The sequence below is a fragment of the Grus americana genome, chromosome 11 (genome assembly GCF_028858705.1).
Source record: "Grus americana isolate bGruAme1 chromosome 11, bGruAme1.mat, whole genome shotgun sequence".
Taxonomy (NCBI): domain Eukaryota; kingdom Metazoa; phylum Chordata; class Aves; order Gruiformes; family Gruidae; genus Grus; species Grus americana.
In genome coordinates, this window is record NC_072862.1 from 21,589,241 (window position 1) to 21,594,962 (window position 5,722).

A 5,722-nucleotide genomic window follows, 5' to 3' on the forward strand; every position below is an offset into this window, starting at 1 on the left:
TGTGCTGTAGATTTTTATCTAGAAAAACAGGTAAATAAGGTCACTGCAAAATTTTATAAAACCACAGTATTAAAAGTGACAGAGCAGCTGTTCACTCAAACGAAAAATACACCAGAAAATAGCTGTGCAAAAGTAACTTCTCTTCTTCCTGCAGTAGATAATACAAAGAGAATTCATTTTCTACACATTCAGAATATATGGCCAGCAGCAGTGAATTTGAAAATGAAGACTGCTTTGTCCTCTGTGAACACCTTACCCATGAAAAACTATCAGACACACACTGCCCTGACATTCTGACCTTCAAAGCATATTTCAATTTCAATTCTATTTTTAAATTAATTGCTGGGAAAAGGCATGAGTCACAACCCTGCTTGGATCCCCCTCTACTGGACACTCACCAAGTGCTATGTTTATTCTAAAGTTTCCCAAGTCAGAACAGGCTCTACCATTACCTCCTCAATGAATTTAAAGAACCTGGACCTTGCAGTGCAGTCCCATAAGCCACCCAGCAATACTGGCCCCCATATCCACCTTTATCTGCCCAGTTTGGCAAAGATGTTCGTTGGAAACATCAGGAAGCTATGGGATACTGTGAAGTCCCGCTCTCCGATAGAAAGGAACCACACGGGTTCAGCTGTATGCTACCTAGAGGCACCTTGTTTATGATACAGTTGCAGCTGCTACTCTCCATCTGTTAGTCAAATTCACTGGCATTGAAGGTCAACCAGATCTAAAGAGAAATCTCACTGAAGCACAGGTGAGAAAGTCTCTGCAGTTGAAACAAAGTCAGGTGCATTCCATACAGCCTGTGTCTGAAGGATCATATAGCCAGCCACCTGGAGGAACTCACTACTCAAATTCTTGGGGAAAGGGGAAACAAGCAAGCGGATACAGAACAGATCTTACACACATCAGTGGAGGAGGTCAGCATCCTGCATGGTATGGTTTTATGCAGTCCCCAAATCTTAAGTCAGGAGGAGCCAAACTGCTAATCAAATGGGTTGCTCACAACAGTAGGCAAGTTAACAAAGGGGCGCAATACTGCAATTGAAGACTGTAAAGAGAAACAGAAACCAGAATCTATGGTCATGTATCCAGTCAAATTTTGATTTCCCATTTATCCTGTGTCATCCATTTTCTCCACTCTGAAGCACGAGATAGAGTTACATGCTTCACTGGCGCTGTCAATCTCAGAGCCAGCTAGGCCCATGCTGCTGACTCACCTGTGGAAACCCTTAGTAGTTTGATTGGGTCCAGGCTCTTCATTACAAAGAAGCCTTTTAAGACATCAAGAAGTAAATCATCTGCCTGGTTGCCTTTAAAGAAAGCGCTGTTACACAGGAAAAGAGGGGATGGAGCATGAAACAATATTCACGGTGGAACAGCCAAAGCAGAAAAGAGGGATGTCTGAAGAATGGAATGAAAGACTTGAGAATTAAGTCAAGGACAGAAACAATAAAGCAATAAGGCAGTATGGAAACGGAGCAGGAAGGTATAAACAGGAAAGTTACAAACGGCATGAAAAGCTAAAGTGACTATTTTTTGTGAAAGAACACACATACCTCATTATGACAAAGAGCTAGTAACATATTCCCATGTAGTAACTTCCCGTGCAACAATCACTAGTTATTTTAGTGGATTACAGCTGTACGACCATAAGAAATCATTTCCATATACTGTTGAGGAACTTCAAAAGCAACTAACAAGTCTGAAATCAATCTCTCTTCTCTTAAAAGTTTTACATAGCAAAACGTTGTAACAACTGCATAAAGTATTTTATATTAACAATAGAGAGGAGTTCAGACTGTAAGCTGCTCAAGGCTATGATTCATTCATGGCGCTCTGCCAAAAAAATAAATACGTTCAAGACCAACGGCCTCAAGGGGAAAGGTAGGCCACTTTTTTAAAAAGCACAGAGATAAATGATTTACAGAACAGAATACAGTTTAAGATTTCAGCCTATATGGATGATGAGGAAGGACTTTCTTACGTCTCACAAAGATTTACTGCGCAGACTTGAATATTGGCAGCGTATCAACAGATGGAGTAAACTAGGAACTATTAAACTGGGATTTGCAAAACTCTCTCCAAAGAGCAAGAAATGACCCATTATATTGCTACACACAAAGAAAGTTCATAAAGCCAAATCAAGATATGTAATGGGTATTTCAGCCATGTAAGACAAACACGGCCAGTTCAGATTACAGGCAAACTGCAGTAAAGTAACACCTGTAAAGGGAGAGACCAATCCACTGGCAGCATGACAAACAGTTTAAAGGTTGGGAGGGTTTGACGCCATACAGCATCTGCTGCACATAAAAATGTTTAATTAGCTGCTGAACAGCAAGCAGTACATTCCTATTTTTTTTTCTACGAGAACATTATTTCTTGAATAAATGCCCTTGCTTAGCTAGCAAGGTTCAGAATGAAGAGAGCTGTTTCACTACAGGAGCTGAGGCCAACTCATTCTCACACATCAGATTGACTTGTAATTAACTTCTAATGTTCTGAACCACCATTTCAGTAGCAAGCACCCTCTGAAACACCAAACCCACTTCTACATGTGTCTTACATTAATATTCAGAACATTATCTTTAACTGTATTGCTAACTGCTTTTAAAAGAAAGCCGCTCTTTTAAATGCTTCCCTAGAGTTACAACTGCATTTCATAATTTTAAAAATTCTAGATTTAACTGCTGCTCATCCCCAAACTTAGTGGTAGCGAGGACGTGAAGAGAAGGAGAAACACCGAGCCTCTTAGGATGCAAGATATCCTTATAGGATATTCTATTTAAGTTCTGGTACACACACATCTCCAAGGTACCCTCTCTCAATAAAAGGGAAAACAGCCACAACCTCAAAGTGACAAATAAAAACACCACAGGGAACAAGCTGTTGGAATCCAGCTTTCCCTTATGCTGCAGCCATATCCCAGAAGGGGTTCAGCAGTGTCCAACTGTACTGAGACATCACCTACATTTTTCAATTTTTTTTACTTCTGTAGATTCAAGCTTGAGCTATATGTTGCCATTAGTCTCAAAAAGGAATTACATACCTATTCAACAACAGTAGTAATGTATGCATTTTAAGTCAAGCATGTGATTAAACGCTCTGCTAGTAAGAATTCTCAACCAGATGTTGGGCAATCTTACGACACATCATCTCTCTCAACCAGTGCTTGAAGCAGTTATAATTTATGAGCCAGTGGTTTCACATCCTGTGGTGCTGTTATTTAACCAGGTTTAAAAAGCCCCATCCTCACCTTTTAAAAAAAAAAAAAAATACAGGTTGGTCAGGTTGGTTTTGTTCAATGACATTACTTCCCCGTATGGCTCGTGATGTAAAGCTTCAATTAATTGAACTATTACAGGAGGAAGGAACGAGCTCCTTAAAAGGTAAGAGTGTCTAGTTTTACCACTGCTTACTTTTTTTTTTTTAAATTTGGTCATACTGCTTATTCTGTGGCTAAGTTTTTGTTCCATCTGTGCACCACAGATGTCCTGTCCCCCCCACCCCCTTTTTTTTCTTCCTTTCAGCCCATACATTTCTATACAGCACCTAGGAAAGCCTGTATCCTTGAGGGAATTATGGGAATTACAAAACCACAATAGTTACATTGTCATTTACAGACATAAAGAGGAGATAAATGAGGCAAAATCTGGAATAACAGTTGTTAGCCTTCATTATCTGGTCATGTATTCATGGAACAGTTTTCTAACAATCCATTGTGCAGCAACTGGCATTTTTAAAAAGCATGATACCAACTATATTTTTCTGCTTACAGCATTCATTTTCTTAAAGTTGACTACAGGAACAGAATTCACACAGAGAAAAATATCATTTCACTAAGAGTGATCTCGCTGAATCTGTCAAGGACAAATCCTCATCAGTGGTGAGCAACCTCTCCTTTGTAGAATCACAGAATGGTTTGGGTTGGAAGGGACTTCACAGATCATCTAGTTCCAACCCCCTGCTGCGGGCAGGGACACCCTCCACTAGACCACGTTGCCCAAAGCCTCATCCAACCTGGCCTGGAACACTGCCAGGGATGGGGCCTCCACAGCCTCTCTGGGCAACCTGTGCCAGGGCCTCACCACTCTCACAGTAAAGAATTTCTTTCTAACATCTAATCTAAATCGACCCTCCTTCAGCTGAAACCCATTACCCCTTGTCCTGTCACTACACTCCCTGATAAACAGTCCCTCACCATCTTTCCTGTAGGCCCCCTTCATGTACTGGGTAAGCTGCAATTAGATTAGAATTACATTAGAAGAGTTAAGGCTCATTTAGGCCCTTTCCCACACAGCCTGAAAAGAAAATAAGCAGAACTACAAAAGAAACCCCAGAACATCTAAAATTCAGTTCCATTAAAATAAATAAATAAATATTGTTGCTAATTTGAAATTGTCCCATTTCCTACAAGGAGTTGATACATTATGTACTGTCCATTTCAGTTTCCAGTTTTTTTTTCACAGATTAGGACTTTTTTTTTTTTCCCCTTCCTTCCTTCCAGCAAATACTACAGTGGACCCTACTAAAAATTTGCTAATACCAAGTTGCTGGTGCTAAAAAAAAAAAAAATCAAATAAAATAAAATCAGTCTTTTGTCCATGCTCCTGCCCATCTGCAGTTTCCCCTACAGCCTGCTTCATTTGGGACAAAAAATGAAAGCTGTTACCTCGTCAGATGACTAACCCAGGCAGCTCTGCCAGCACTGCACTTCTTACCTGGTAACTATTTCATTCACAAGGTCATGACTCCATCCTGAATTTTTTCTCGTGCTGTTCATTTGTCCAAAAGCCTTGTATCTGTTGGGGTCTGTTTCTACCACTGGGATCAGTGTTCTCTGTTCTTAAGAATTTTCCACCAAGCATACCTAAGTAAGTTAACAACTGATTTCAGATTTCTTTTTACTAGACCTTATGCTGAAATGTAAAAAATTGTACAGCTATTTCAAGTCTTCACTACATACAAAGTTAATTTTAAGGTGGATAGGGTATAGTTTGTATAAAATACTTCTACATTATCCAGAAAGGAACCTCTTCATGCAAACAAAAAAATCCAGCCAAACCCCAAGGTTAATTTAATTTAAGCAGTGGCTTAAATTCCCTAGCTCTGTTTCTTATAATATAAACTTTTCAAATCAGGGACTTTGGTCTCTTACTAATAGGGACAGAGAATGCTAGTACCATACATACAAACATACTCTTAGCCACCTAAGTCGCTTAAGTCACTTCTTTTGCAGAAAATGTCCCTGTGAAAAGGATAGTCAGCCTCCTAATATCAGAAAAGGGACATTTGGAGGGGATGTTATACAAATTCTAGATCTATCAAAGGATAATGCAGAGAGTTAGAAATCTGCCTATGACCTTAGAAAGTTACTATTTCACAATAATAATCTTTTCCAAGAAAATAAAAAAAAAAAGGCAAAAGGGACATATTTATTTCCTGACTCTAGATTCAAATTTTGTCCCTTTAAACTCAAATATTTAAAATAATCAATATATAAAAGTTCCCCTGTGATTAAAGTAAGCCTGAATGAGTCATATTACATACAATAATATATTTTCTGTCTTCTTTCTTAAATTTACGCTTTGAACTGCTCACTAGAAACATTTAACAGCCAATTTCATTCCAATAATTTTTTTAAAATGAGATCACTACATCAAATGTAGCTTGAGAGATGGCCCCACAGATCACAGAATACACAAGAAAAAAAATG